The 15466-nt window shown below is 37.7% G+C and overlaps 1 non-coding gene across 1 annotated transcript; it reads left to right on the forward strand.

Moving 5' to 3' along the window:
- Positions 1-583: 583 nt before the first annotated feature.
- LOC112724563 (small nucleolar RNA R71) lies at positions 584-691 on the forward strand. The gene has a single exon (XR_003163720.1). It is a non-coding gene; the product is annotated as a small nucleolar RNA R71 (small nucleolar RNA).
- The last annotated feature ends 14775 nt before the right edge of the window (positions 692-15466 follow it).

Below are 15466 nucleotides of genomic sequence, written 5' to 3' on the forward strand. Positions count from 1 at the left end.
AGACTAGATTTGCTAAATTAGAAGCATTTTGTTCAGAGTTCTCTGTCTGTTGCTGAGTTGATGATGGAAAAGGCTTGCTATTGCTAAACCTGTTTCTTCCACCATTATTAAAGCCTTGTTGGGGCTTTTGATCCTTCCATGAGAAATTTGGATGATTTCTCCATGTTGAGTTATAGGTGTTTCCATAAGGTTCACCTAAGTAATTCACCTCTGCTATTGCAGGGTTCTCAGGATCATAGGCTTCTTCTTCAGAAGATGCCTCTTGAGTACTGTTGGATGCAGCTTGCATTCCATGCAGACTCTGAGAGATCATATTGACTTGCTGAGTCAATATTTTATTCTGAGCCAATATGGCATTCAGAGTATCAACCTCAAGAACTCCCTTCTTCATAGGCGTCCCATTATTCACAGGATTCCTTTCAGAAGTGTACATGAACTGGTTATTAGCAACCATGTCAATGAGTTCTTGAGCTTCTGCAGGCGTTTTCTTTAGGTGAATGGATCCACCTGCAGAAGTGTCCAGTGACATCTTTGATAGCTCAGATAAACCATCATAGAATATATCCAGGATGGTCCATTCTGAAAGCATGTCAGAAGGACACTTTTTGGTCAACTGTTTGTATCTTTCCCAAGCTTCATAGAGGGATTCACCTTCTTTCTGTCTGAAGGTTTGAACATCAGCTCTAAGCTTGCTCAGCTTTTGAGGAGGAAAGTACTTGGCTAAGAAAGCCGTGACCAGCTTATCCCAAGAGTTCAGGCTGTCTTTGGGTTGAGAATCCAACCATAATCTAGCTCTGTCTCTTACAGCAAAAGGGAAAAGTATGAGCCTGTAGACTTCAGGATCTACTCCATTAGTCTTAACAGTATCACATATCTGCAAGAATTCAGTTAAGAACTGAAAAGGATCTTCAGATGGAAGTCCATGAAACTTGCAGTTCTGCTGCATCAGAGAAACTAATTGAGGTTTCAGCTCAAAGTTGTTTGCTCCAATGGCAGGAATGGAGATGCTTCTTCCATGTAAATTGGAATTAGGTGCAGTAAAGTCACCAAGCATCTTCCTTACATTATTATTATTTTCGGCTGCCATCTCCTCTGCCTGTTCGAAAATTTCTGAAAGGTTTTCTCTGGATTGTTGTATTTTAGCTTCTCTTAATTTTCTCTTCAGAGTCCTTTCAGGTTCTGGATCTGCTTCCACAATAATGTTCTTGTCCTTGCTCCTGCTCATATGACAAAGAAGAAGGCACAGAAAAATAATAATAATAATAGAGATCCTTTATACCACAGTATAGGGATCCCTTTGTGAGTGGAAGAAAAGAGGGGGAGACAAAGAATGTGATGTAAAGGAAGAAACACAACTGTACCGATGGAAGAGATGTGAGATGAGATGTTAGGATATGAATGAATAAATAGAATAGGATGAGGGAGGGATAATTTTTGAAAATTATTTTGAAAAAGAGTTAGTGATTTTTGAAAATGGTTTTTGAAAAATGTTTAGTATTTTTTTCGAAAATTTTTGAAATAAAAATAAAAATAATTAGTTAATTAAAAAGAAATTTTTGAAAAAGGGGGAGATATTTTCGAAAATTAGAGAGAGAGAGATAGTTAGGTAGTTTTGAAAAAGTTAAGAAACAAACAAAAAGTTAGTTAGTTAGTTGAAACAATTTTTGAAAAGATAAGAAGTTAGGAAGTTAGAAAAGATATTTTGAAAAGATATTTTTGAAAAAGATAAGATAAGAAGATATTTTTGAAAAGATATGATTTAAATTAGTTTTGAAAAAGATTTGATTTTTAAAATCACAATTAATGACTTGATTCATAAGAAATCACAAGATATGATTCTAGAACTTAAAATTTGAATCTTTCTTAACAAGCAAGTAACAAACTTCAAATTTTTGAATCAAAACATTAATTGATTATGTTATTTTCGAAAATTTGGTATAAAAATAAGAAAAAGATTTTTGAAAAATATTTTTGGAATTTTCGAAAATAACTAATAATTTTGAAAAAGATTTGATTTTTGAAAAAGATTTTGAAAAAGATAAGATTTTCAAATTGAAAATTTGATTTGACTCATGAGAAACAATTTGATTTTTAAAAATTTTTGAAAAAGTCAACTCAAATTTTCGAATTTGATGAGAGAAAAAGGGAAAGATATTTTTTTGATTTTTGAAATTTTTATGAAAAACATGAAAATTATGCAATGCATGAAATTTTTTTAGATCAAAACATGTGATGCATGCAAGAATGCTATGAATGTCAAGATGAACACCAAGAACACTTTGAATGTCATGATGAACATCAAGAACATATTTTTGAAAAATTTTTAATGCAAAGAAAACATGCAAGACACCAAACTTAGAATTCTTTAATGCTTACGCACTAAGAATTCAAGAATGCATATGATAAACATGAAAAGACACGAAACAAAAAATCATCAAGATCAAACAAGAAGACTTACCAAGAACAACTTGAAGATCATGAAGAACACTATGAATGCATGAAATTTTCGAAAAATGTAAGATGCATATGCAATTGACACCAAACTTATAACATGACTCAAGACTCAAACAAGAAACACAAAATATTTTTTATTTTTATGATTTTCTAAATTTTTTTTTAATTTTTTTTTATATTTTTCGCATATTAAAAGGAAAAATAAGGATTCCAGAAATTTTTAATATGAATTCCAGGAATCTTACCATGTTAGTCTAAAGCTTCAGTCCAGGAATTAGACATGGCTCACTAGCCAACCAAGCTTTCAAAGAAAGCTCCAGTCCAAAACACTAGACATGGCCAATGGCCAGCCAAGCTTCAGCCTTTAACACGAGAGTATATTGCTCTTTGATAACAAATTGCAAGCCTCAGTCCAAATAAATTTAGACATGACTTTACAGCCAGCCAGGCTTCAACATGCTTCATGAAACACTAGAATTCATTCTTAAAAATTTTGAATAAATTTTTGAAAACATTTTTAATTTTTTTTTTTCGAAAACAAAAGAGAAAATTTTTTTTGAAAATATTTTTGAAAGATTTTTGAAAAGAAAACGAAAAGAAAGTTACCCAATCTGAGCAACAAGATGAACCGTCAGTTGTCCAAACTCAAACAATCCCCGGCAACGGCGCCAAAAACTTGGTACACGAAATTGTGATGTCCAGGCTCGAACAATCCCTGGTAATGGCTCCAAAGCTTGGTGCTTTGATCTTAATGCATAATTGTCACAACTTCGATACAACTAACCAGCAAGTGCACTGGGTCGTCCAAGTAATACCTTACGTGAGTAAGGGTCGAATCCCACGGAGATTGTTGGTATGAAGCAAGCTATGGTCACCTTGTAAATCTCAGTCAGGCAGATATAAAGTGATAATGGTGTTTTTGAATATGATATAATAAAATAGGGATAGAGATACTTATGTAAATCATTGGTAGGAATTTCAGATAAGCGAATGGAGGTGCTTTTCGTTCCTCTGAACCTCTGCTTTCCTGCTATCTTCATCCAATCAGTCTTACTCCTTTCCATGGCTGGCTTTATGCAAGGGCATCACCGTTGTCAGTGGCTACATCCCCTCCTCTCAGTGAATAATATGCTCACGCACCCTGTCACGGCACGGCTATTCATCTGTCAGTTCTCGATCATGCTGGAATAGGATTCACCCTCCTTTTGCGTCTGTCACTAACGCCCAACAATCGCGAGTTTGAAGCTCGTCACAGTCATTCAATCATTGAATCCTACTCGGAATACCACAGACAAGGTTTAGACTTTTCGGATTCTCTTGAATGCCGCCATCATTCTAGCTTACGCCACGAAGATTCCGGTTAGGAGATCTAAGAGATACTCATTCTAGCTTAATTCATGTAGAACAGAAGTGTTTGTCAGGCACGCGTTCATAAGGGAGAAGGATGATGAGCGTCACACATAATCATCACCTTCATCACGTTCTTGGGTGCGAATGGATATCTTAGAAGCGAAATAAAAAGAATTGAATAGAAAATAGTAGTACTTTGCATTAATCTTTGAGGAACAGCAGAGCTCCACACCTTAATCTATGGAGTGTAGAAACTCTACCGTATGAAAATACATAAGTGAAGGTCCAGGCATGGCCGAGATGGCCAGCCCCCTAAAACGTGATCAATAGTCTCCTAAGATGAACAATGGATTAAAACTGAGACCAAAGATGGTCAAAAAGACTAGTAAAGGGTCCTATTTATAATAAACTAGCTACTAGGGTTTACATGAGTAAGTAATTGATGCATAAATCCACTTCCTGGGCCCACTTGGTGTATGTTTGGGCTGAGCTGAAGTGTAGCACGTGCAGAGGCCATTTGTGGAGTTGAACGCCAGTTTCTGTGCCAGTTTGGGCGTTCAACTCTGGTTTTGGATCCTTATCTGGCGCTGGACGCCAGATTTGGGCAGAAGGCTGGTGTTGAACGCCAGTTTACGTCGTCAATTCTTGGCCAAAGTATGGACTATTATATATTGCTGGAAAGCCCTGGATGTCTACTTTCCAACGCAATTGGAAGCGCGCCATTTCGAGTTCTGTAGCTCCAGAAAATACACTTTTAGTGCAGGGAGGTCAGAATCCAACAGCATCAGCAGTCCTTCTTCAACCTCTGAATCTGATTTCTGCTCAAGTCCCTCAATTTCAGTCAGAAAATACCTGAAATCACAGAAAAATACACAAACTCATAGTAAAGTCCAGAAATGTGAATTTAACATAAAAACTAAGGAAAATATCCCTAAAAGTAACTAGATCCTACTAAAAACATACTAAAAACAATGCCAAAAAGCGTATAAATTATCCGCTCATCACATGGTGATGCATTTCTTGTCCATTCTAAGCTTGCTATTCTTGTCACATAATGCATGAATTAGTGGTTTATTCCTCTCTAACTCTGTATTCATTTATCTTTGTGTTCCATTGCTTTCGAGTTAGAGTGGGTTAGTGCTTTTCTCATGTCTTCCCTATTCTTGCATGTGTTTATCTTTATTACTTTCGATGCATGAGTTGCTTTTTCTTGTTCTATACTTGTGTGCCTCTTGACTCATGCATCAAGTGCTAGTGATATGCCTTAATGCTTTTATTGTTTTCTCTCTTACGTGTTGTAGCTACCATGTAATGGAGACACGCTATTCTTGTTTGGCTTTACTCTTTGCTAGAACTTTCTTAGTATTGTGTCCTTCTCTCTCAGCTTCCTGTTTCCCTCTTTCCCTCCTTTTCAGGACGATCGCCGAGAGAGGACGCACCTTAGTCGTCTATCCCCCCATTGGAGGAGTCCGACACTTCGAAGTCCACTTCGAGTTATGGCACAGAAAAGCATCAAGAGGTGGACATAGGGCCCCTGTCACACCATCCTTAGGCCATTGAGAGTGGCAATTCCGGATCTACTTGCTCATCTTTGCATGCACCAAGGACGGTGTAATCTTTAAGTGTGGAGAGGTCGAAGACCGACTTCTGTGGGTAACTACTCCTTTCACCAACACCAAACCTAGATTTTATTTATTAGTTAGTATAATTTGATTTTGTAGTTAGTTGCATTGCATGATAGATTGCATGTTAGTTAGAAGTTGTACATATTTTACTACTTCTTTCTTGTTAGGACTACTTGGTTGAAGTGATGATTTCCTTTTCAAAAAACTATTCTAGGGCATTTCACTAATTTGAATCAAAACTTTTGTTGAACTTGCTTGAAAAAATTTATTTTGGAACATGGTTTTAGAGCTAGAATACACAAGCCTAGGGAGATTTTGAGCCTAATTGATTGGTTGCATCTTATCAACCAATATATTTTGTTTCGGTGTGTGTTGTTCTCTCTAAGATTGTGATATTTGTCTTGCTTGATTCTATATTTCCATTTTTGATGTATGAATGCATTTATGTGATTGAGGCCTTTGTTTCACTAAGCTCACATACCCAAATGGCCTTACCCTTTCATCAATCCTTTGCAAACCGATGTTGAGCCTATTTAACCCCATTTGTTCTTTATTTTAGCACATCACTAACGTACTCTAAGCGGAAAACAATGAATGTCCTTAATTTGAATCCTTGGTTAACTTAGACTAGTGAGAGTGTACATGAATTAAGTGTGGGAAAATTGGGTTGGGAACATTTGGTTTGGGAATTGGGCATTTTATATTTTTTGTTAAAATATGAAAAAAATAGTTCGGCGCATATTCTTGCATTCAATACCTTAATCATATGCATCAATCTATTGTGTATATATATACTTGATGAGTATTTTGGTGAAAAATAAATTTCCTCCAAAACACACAAATCTAACCGGCAAGTGTACCGGGTCGTATCAAGTAATAAAAACTCACGGGAGTGAGGTCGATCCCACAAGGATTGAAGGATTGAGCAATTTTAGCTTAGTGGTTAATTTAGTCAAGCGAATCAAGATTTGGTTGAGTGTTTTGTGATTTGCAGAAATTAAATTGCATGGAAGTAAAGAGAACAGGGAATTAAAATGCTGAATCTTAAAGAACACGAAATTAAATAGCAGAAACTTAGAATGCAAGAAATGTAAATAGCGGAATCTTAAAGTGCAAGAAATGTAAACGGCTGGAATTGTAAAGGGAATTGGGGATTGGATTTGCAGAATTTAAACAAGGAAAAGTAAATTGCATCAATCAGAGAAGTAGAAGAAGGTTTGGGTTAGATTAGATCTTGAAGCAAAAAAGTAAATGAACATGAAAATAGTAAACAGAAAATGTAAAATTGGGAAATTAGATCTCAGGACCCAGAGACTAGAAAACCAAGTCTAGATCTCAATGCCTTCCTAGATCCAAAAAGAAATAGAAATTGAAATTCAAAGAAAGTGGATGAAGAGCAATTAACAGAAATTGAAATTCAATCAAGCAGTAAATAAAGCAGTCAGATCTAAGGTTGAGATTGAAACAGAATTTCTTCAATTCTCCAACCCAAAAATCCAAGACAATTGTAATTGAAATTGAAAGCAATAAAACTGAGAGGAAGAGAAGTGTATTCTCCTTCCCCAAGACAAAGAAATTAAAGATCACTCAATATCAAAAGCTCTCCGAAAACTATTATGAAAATTCCAAAAGAAAGCTCTTCAAAAACTTGAATTCTATCCTATTTATACACTTTCTTCCAATGATCTTCATGCCTTGAGTTGGGCCTTTGCTCTTGGTGGAATTGGGTTGAAAGAGGCCTTGGTTGATTGCTCTTGGAGTTTGAAGAGGAACCAAAACGAACCAATTGAACCGGGTTTGAGTTTTGCAAAAGTTGGACCAAAAGTTTGAGCAAAAGTTAGGGGGCTAACTTTTGCCCAAACTTTTCATATCAGCACCTATATCCATCTGATACCAACGTTGGTGCCAAAGTTAGGGGTCTAACTTTGGCCCTAACGTTGGCCTTACCTTGTGCACTTGTGGCGCCAACGTTAGCCACCAAGTTAGGGGCTAAAGTTGGCGCAAACTTTTGCTCCTCCCCTTGTGATTTTCATGTGCCAACGTTAGCCACCAAGTTAGGGGGCTAACGTTGGCGCAAACTTTTGGTGCCCAGGGAGGTTTTCTTCATGCCAACGTTAGCCTCAAAGTTAGGGGGCTAACGTTGGCGCAAACTTTTGGTGTCCAGGGGTGATTTTCATGTGCCAACGTTAGCCACCAAATTAGGGGGCTAACGTTGGCGCAAACTTTTGGTACCCAGGGAGTGATTTTCATCATGCCAACGTTAGCCTCCAAGTTAGGGGCTAACGTTGGGGCTAACTTTTCACCCAAAAGTTTGTGCAAAAGTTTGAGGCTAACTTTAGGTCCAGCTTTTTGCTTCCTGGTTCAATTTCACTTATTCCATTGTCTTCTCTTTACTCCTAGCTATGCCTTCTTGCTTCAACCTTTCTCCAAGCTTTCTTCACCTATCATTAATCAACCAAACACATCAAAGCTATGCTTAAAATCATGAGCTATTCATTCTTTCATAATATGTGACAATTATAGTATAAAACCTCATGAAATAGCATGAATTCATACATGGTTGATTAAATCAAAGGAAACATGAAAATCTAGCTAATTGGCTTGCTTGTAGCTCAAGAAAGTGCATAATTCTAATGAAAACAAAAGAAAAAGATTAGTTAAAATAGGCTAAGATGACTTGTCATCACAACACCAAACTTAAAGCTTGCTTGTCCCCAAGCAAGAAAAGATTTATTGAGAAGAAAGAATGAAATGGAAGAGGATGTTCTTGCTAGCAGAGTATTATTGATAGTTCATGGGGTTTTGTGTGGATATGTAAATACTCACTTCTTACTGACTCCTAGGCCTAGAAAGTCTCCTTCAAGCTTCAAGTAACATACTGCTATGACCTCTCATTATTCCTTTATCCTTGGCTATTACTTTGTTTATAAGCTTTATTTGAGTGTCATGTGTAGCAAGTTCATTTTCTTTTCTTTATACTTGACACATTATTCACCATAGACACTTGGCTCACATTCCTTCTTAAAACATTGATGCCCAGCACCTCTTTGGGTTACTAAATGCCTTGTAGTTAGGTTGCTCTTGATAGTGGACTTTCAGCTGATGATCCCGGATTAGTTAACCCAAGTCACCGAGTGTTGATGCACTCCTAAGAGCTTACTAATCCAAGCAGATCCTAGTACAAAGACATCACAGGCATATATTTTAAAGTTCAAGCTATTGGTGTCCAGCTTTGTTTCTTTTTGTTTCCTTTTGTTCTGCCACTTTTTGGCTATCTCTTTTCTTTTCTTCTTTTTGTTTTTCTTTCTAACCAAGGAATTTTTTTTTTAATTGAGATTCATAGACAGTAGGCCACTCTTTACTTAGAAAGAGATATCCTAGCTCTTTATTCACTAAAAGTGAGCTATTATACAACCACACACATACCACCACTTACTTTTATTCTACTTCTATCTAACAGAGATCATCTTGCTTCACATTCAAAATTTTCTTTTATTGAACTTAAAGATGCAGGGGACAAAACATGCTTCTTGTCAAGTGAAAGTAAACACACAAGCACACACATAAACTAGCCTACTTATTTTAAAAGAAATTTGAATTTGTTTGAACTAAATGAACACTTTAACAAGACATCAATCAAAAGTATTTCTCAACAGCAAAGGTTAAGTATAGATACAACCTATTAGTTTGCATTTCTTTTGTTCTTCTTTCTGTTGTGCCCCTTTTTGAGTTTTGATGCATAGTATCTTCAATTGGTGGTTAACTCCCAGATTTAATTCCTTGCTACTTTTTCTGATTCAACAGGTTAACTCTGGCCAAACTTTTGTGTCCTTGCTAAAGGTTATGAAATTGAGACTAAACAAAAATAGTTAAGTTGTTGAATGATCTGTTTGATTGCTTGGAACTAGCAATGTGCAGGAAGTTAGAATGAAATTTTAAATGAAGTTTTGGTGGAACACCAAACTTAGCATCCTGCATTCTCCCTTAGATTGTTTTTGGTGTGCAACACCAAACTTAGCTCCTTGCAATACATAGTAGTTATCCAACACTCTTATTGAAAAAGTTATGAAAAGAAAACTACCTCAGGTTGGGTTGCCTCCCAACAAGCGCTCTTTTATTGTCACTAGCTTGACATTGAGGCTTTCTTTTATGGTGGTTGGTGCTTGTAGGGCCTCAATTTGTCTCCTTTGACCGTGATCCTCTTCTTTGTTCTCTGGTGTTCAATTTCAGCATGCTCTAATGAGAGTATGTTGCTGACAGTGTAGTAGTCCTCGGTTTGTTGATTTGCCCCCAGCTGTTGATATATCAGTTGCACTTTGTCACCTTTGGAAAGCCCCTCTGTTGGAATCTTTCTGTTCTTCCAACCCCTTTTTGCTTTGTTTCTGCGTTTCATCTTTCCTTTTGTTGATCTTTCTTTTCTGGCCGTAGGCTTTCCTTGGGGACCTCTCTTTTCAGTGGCTAATACTCTAATATCCTCTTGGGCTTCTTCATCAGTCTGCACAATCCTTAGCATTGGGATGTTGCTGTGACCTTCCTGGTCATTTTTCATATAGTCTTTCTTCTCCTTGCTAAATTGTGCCTCTGGTAATACCTTCAGAGTGACATTCTGGTCATGCATCCTGAGAGTTAATTCCCCTTCCTCTACGTCTATGATAGCTCTAGCAGTGGCCAAGAATGGCCTTCCCAGTATAACAGAGTCACCATCATCATCGTTTGATTCTAGAACCACAAAATCAGCAAGGTATATAAAACTGTCCACCTTGACCAAAAGATTTTCAATTACACCCCTGGGGTATACCATTGACTTATCTACCAGCTCCAGAGACATTTGTACTGGTTTGACCTCCTCTATATGCAGCTTTTTCACCAGGGAGGATGGTATTAAGTTAATACTTGCTCCGAGATCGCACATTGCTTTAGTGATGGTCAATTCCCCAATGGTGCAAGGCAACAGGAAGCTCCCTGGGTCCTCAAGCTTGGGAGGAAGCCCCTTTTGAATCAAGGCCCTGCATTCCTCAGTGATCACTATGGTTTCTTTCTCATCCCAGCTTCTTTTCTTGTTGACAAGCTCCTTCAAGAATTTGGCATACAGAGGCATTTGCTCAAGTGCTTCAGCCAAGGGAATATTGATTTTTAGCTTCTTAAAAATCTCAAGGAACTTGTGAAAATGTTGGTCTTTAACCTCTTTGTTGAACCTCTGGGGATAAGGCAGTGGAGGTGTGATGCTTTTTCCTATTTGCTGCTGTCCCTGGATTACTTTCTTTGAGCTATGTGGCTGGTTGTCCTTCTCTTTAAGTTTCTCAGTGCTTTTGTTTGGCATCACAACTTGCTCCTTAGCTTCATCGTCCTTTGCTTGCTTCTCATCCTCTGTTGGTTCTTTGATGCTCTCTGCTTGCTTCTGTGTAGTGTCATTGTTGCTTATCAATGTTCTCCCACTCCTTAATTGTATTGCCTTGCATTCCTCCTTGGGATTTGGGATTGTGTCACTGGGCAGTGAGTTTGAAGATCTCTCAACAGATACTTGCTTGGAGAGTTGCCCAATCTGCCTCTCTAGGCTCTTTAATGATGCTTCATGGTTTTTGTTTGTTATTTCCTGGTGTTTCATCATTTTTTCTATCAAGGTCTCTAAGTTGGTGAGTCTTTGAGGTTCAGGTGGTGCTTGTGGTGGGTTGTGAGATGTGGGTGGTGGATGATAGGCATTTTGGTTGGTGGGTTGGTTATTGGATTGGTACTGGTTGAGATTAGGGTAGTTGTTTTGAGGTTTTCTGTATGTGTTTTGGTTAGTCTGCTGCTGGTTGTAGTTTTGGTTGTTTCTTGGGTTGTTTTGGTTTGAATTCCTCTGCCATGGGTGTTGGTTTTGGTTGTGAGTGTCTCCCCATCTGAGGTTGGGGTGATTTTTCCATGAGGGGTTGTAGGTATCACCATAGAATTCATTTGGGCTTGAATGCATGTACTGGACTTGTTCCTGCTGTTGCTCCTCTTGGATTTCTTTATTTTGCCCCCATGTGGCTGATGGTTGGCTGGTGTTAACTGCTGCAACTTGGAGGCCATCAATCCTTTTGGTCATTTGCTCAAATTGTTTTTGAATTTGCTGCTGCATTAATTTGTTTTGAGCCAGGATTGAATCCACTCCTTCTAGTTCCATTACTCCTCTCCTTTGTGATGGTTGGCGGCTTCTTTGATGAGCAAAGAAATATTGGTTGTTGGCCACCATATCGATGAGTTCTTGAGCCTCCTCTGCAGTTTTCATGAGTTGCAAGGAACCTCCAGCTGAATGATCCAAAGCTTCCTGGGATTTCAGTGTTAAGCCTTCATAGAAGTTCTGCAGCTTCTCCCACTCATTAAACATGGCAGGGGGACATTTCCTGATTAGAGCCTTATACCTCTCCCATGCCTCATAGATGGGTTCTGCCTCCATTTGTGTAAATGTTTGTACCTCAGCCTTCAACCTTATAATCCTCTGAGGTGGGTAAAACTTGGCAAGAAACTTGGTTACCAAATCATCCCAGTTATTGATGCTGTCCCTTGGAAAAGATTCCAACCATTGAGTGGCCTTGTCCCTGAGAGAAAATGGGAATAGCATCAGTTTGTAACTGTCCGGAGGCACTCCATTAGTTTTGACAGTGTTGCATATCCTCAAGAAAGTGGATAAATGTTGGTGTGGGTCCTCAAGTGGTCCTCCACCAAAAGAGCAATTGTTCTGAACCAGAGTGATGAGTTGTGGCTTGAGTTCAAAATTGTTAGCATTGACATTTGGAGCCAAGATGCTGCTCCCACAATGTCTAGGATTTGCAAAGGTATAGGAAGCCAAAACTCTCCTCTGGGTGGGTTGTCATTGTTGTTGTCTACTCCACCTGGTGGATTGGTTGAATGTTCCTCCATCTCTTGGAATTCTTCGTCTGATTCCTCTTCTCCAACAATATTTTTCCCTCTTTCAGCTCTTCTTAACCTCATGAGAGTTCTTTCGTCTTGTTCATGAAAATTGGGTATGGTTCTTCTTGTACCTGACATACAAGCAGAGCATGAGAAATGCACAAAACCAGTGACACTTCAATCTACTTCTAGATTGAAGTGTTAGTTAGTTTAAGCAAAAAATCAAACAGTTAGTAGGTTAATCAAAATTAAAGAGAAAGTGCTTGATCTAGATCACCACCTCACTTAATCATTGTCAATCTAATCAATCCCCGGCAACGGCGCCAAAAACTTGATGAGTATTTTGGTGAAAAATAAATTTCCTCCAAAACACACAAATCTAACCGGCAAGTGTACCGGGTCGTATCAAGTAATAAAAACTCACGGGAGTGAGGTCGATCCCACAGGGATTGAAGGATTGAGCAATTTTAGCTTAGTGGTTAATTTAGTCAAGCGAATCAAGATTTGGTTGAGTGTTTTGTGATTTGCAGAAATTAAATTGCATGGAAGTAAAGAGAACAGGGAATTAAAATGCTGAATCTTAAAGAACACGAAATTAAATAGCAGAAACTTAGAATGCAAGAAATGTAAATAGCGGAATCTTAAAGTGCAAGAAATGTAAATGGCTGGAATTGTAAAGGGAATTGGGGATTGGATTTGCAGAATTTAAACAAGAAAAAGTAAATTGCATCAATCAGAGAAGTAGAAGAAGGTTTGGGTTAGTTTAGATCTTGAAGCAGAAAATTAAATGAACATGAAAACAGTAAACAGAAAATGTAAAATTGGAAAATTAGATCTCAGGACCCAGAGACTAGAAAACCAAGTCTAGATCTCAATGCCTTCCTAGATCCAACAAGAAATAGAAATTGAAATTCAAAGAAAGTGGATGAAGAGCAATTAACAGAAATTGAAATTCAATCAAGCAGTAAATAAAGCAGTCAGATCCAAGGTTGAGATTGAAACAGAATTTCTTCAATTCTCCAACCCAAAAATCCAAGACAATTGTAATTGAAATTGAAAGCAATAAAACTGAGAGGAAGAGAAGTGTATTCTCCTTCCCCAAGACAAAGAAATTAAAGATCACTCAATATCAAAAGCTCTCCGAAAACTATTATGAAAATTCCAAAAGAAAGCTCTCCGAAAACTTGAATTCTATCCTATTTATACACTTTCTTCCAATGATCTTCAAGCCTTGAGTTGGGCCTTTGCTCTTGGTGGAATTGGGTTGAAAGAGGCCTTGGTTGATTGCTCTTGGAGTTTGAAGAGGAACCAAAACGAACCAATTGAACCGGGTTTGAGTTTTGCAAAAGTTGGACCAAAAGTTTGAGCAAAAGTTAGGGGGCTAACTTTTGCCCAAACTTTTCATATCAGCACCTATATCCATCTGATACCAACGTTGGTGCCAAAGTTAGGGGTCTAACTTTGGCCCTAACGTTGGCCTTACCTTGTGCACTTGTGGCGCCAACGTTAGCCACCAAGTTAGGGGCTAACGTTGGCGCAAACTTTTGCTCCTCCCCTTGTGATTTTCATGTGCCAACGTTAGCCACCAAGTTAGGGGGCTAACGTTGGCGCAAACTTTTGGTGCCCAGGGAGGTTTTCTTCATGCCAACGTTAGCCTCAAAGTTAGGGGGCTAACGTTGGCGCAAACTTTTGGTGCCCAGGGGTGATTTTCATGTGCCAACGTTAGCCACCAAGTTAGGGGGCTAACGTTGGCGCAAACTTTTGGTACCCAGGGAGTGATTTTCATTATGCCAACGTTAGCCTCCAAGTTAGGGGCTAACGTTGGGGCTAACTTTTCACCCAAAAGTTTGTGCAAAAGTTTGAGGCTAACTTTAGGTCCAGCTTTTTGCTTCCTGGTTCAATTTCGCTTATTCCATTGTCTTCTCTTTACTCCTAGCTATGCCTTCTTGCTTCAACCTTTCTCCAAGCTTTCTTCACCTATCATTAATCAACCAAACACATCAAAGCTATGCTTAAAATCATGAGATATTCATTCTTTCATAATATGTGACAATTATAGTATAAAACCTCATGAAATAGCATGAATTCATACATGGTTGATTAAATCAAAGGAAACATGAAAATCTAGCTAATTGGCTTGCTTGTAGCTCAAGAAAGTGCATAATTCTAATGAAAACAAAAGAAAAAGATTAGTTAAAATAGGCTAAGATGACTTGTCATCAATACTACCCACCACACATACAAGAAGGAAGCAAAAGAAAAATAAAAAGAAAAATAAAAAAAAAGAAAGAAAAAAAGAAAAGAAAAACAAAAAAGAAGAAAAAGAGAAAAAGAAAGCAATAAAAAGGGGACAAAATGCCCCAAAGTAAGTAGTGTGATAGTAATGTATATGTATTGTACTCAAAATTGGGATGCATGAATATGTGGTAAAAGATAGTCAATGGGTAGTTAGGTTTTGCATTTTGATTACATGGATTTTCTTAGGTTAGGTGAGAATTTTAGGTTAATCAAGGATTCAAATTTTAGTCCACTTGACCAAATATAATCCTACCTTGACCCTCACCCCATTACAACCCTCGAAAAGACCTCTTGATATGTGTATTCATGCATTGAACATATGTTGATTGGTAGAAGAAGAGCAAGCCTTAGAAAGTAAGATGAGTAGAGAACCGAGAGAATTGACCTTCAAACATTAGAGAGATCAAAGTGCAAACACTTTCGGTGAGGGTTCGATACTCAATTCTTTGTTCCCGGCTTTCATGAGCTTTCTTCTTACAAGCCTATTTGTACTTCATTTTGAGATTTGAATTAGTGGAATTCATGAATACATGACTATCTTAGCCCTACTTGTTCATATATGTTCATGGAGGTTGATTTACTTTTAACCAAGTAGGTAGAAGCATTTAGCATGTAGTTGCATTCATATAGATAGGTTGCATTGCATAAGTCCTACCATTTTCCTTCACTCTTTTGGTCTCCTTGAGTTAGCATGAGGACATGCTAATATGTAAGTGTGGGGAGGTTGATAAACTATAATTTTATGGTTTATTTTGGGTTGAATTGAGTGGATTTTGTCAACTCTTCTAACACTTATCTATATAATTTACATGTTTTTAAGATTCCTTACTAATTTTATGTTATGGTTGAAAATATGCTTCCTAGGC

This window comes from Arachis hypogaea, chromosome 11, assembly GCF_003086295.3.
Source record: "Arachis hypogaea cultivar Tifrunner chromosome 11, arahy.Tifrunner.gnm2.J5K5, whole genome shotgun sequence".
NCBI lineage: Eukaryota > Viridiplantae > Streptophyta > Magnoliopsida > Fabales > Fabaceae > Arachis > Arachis hypogaea.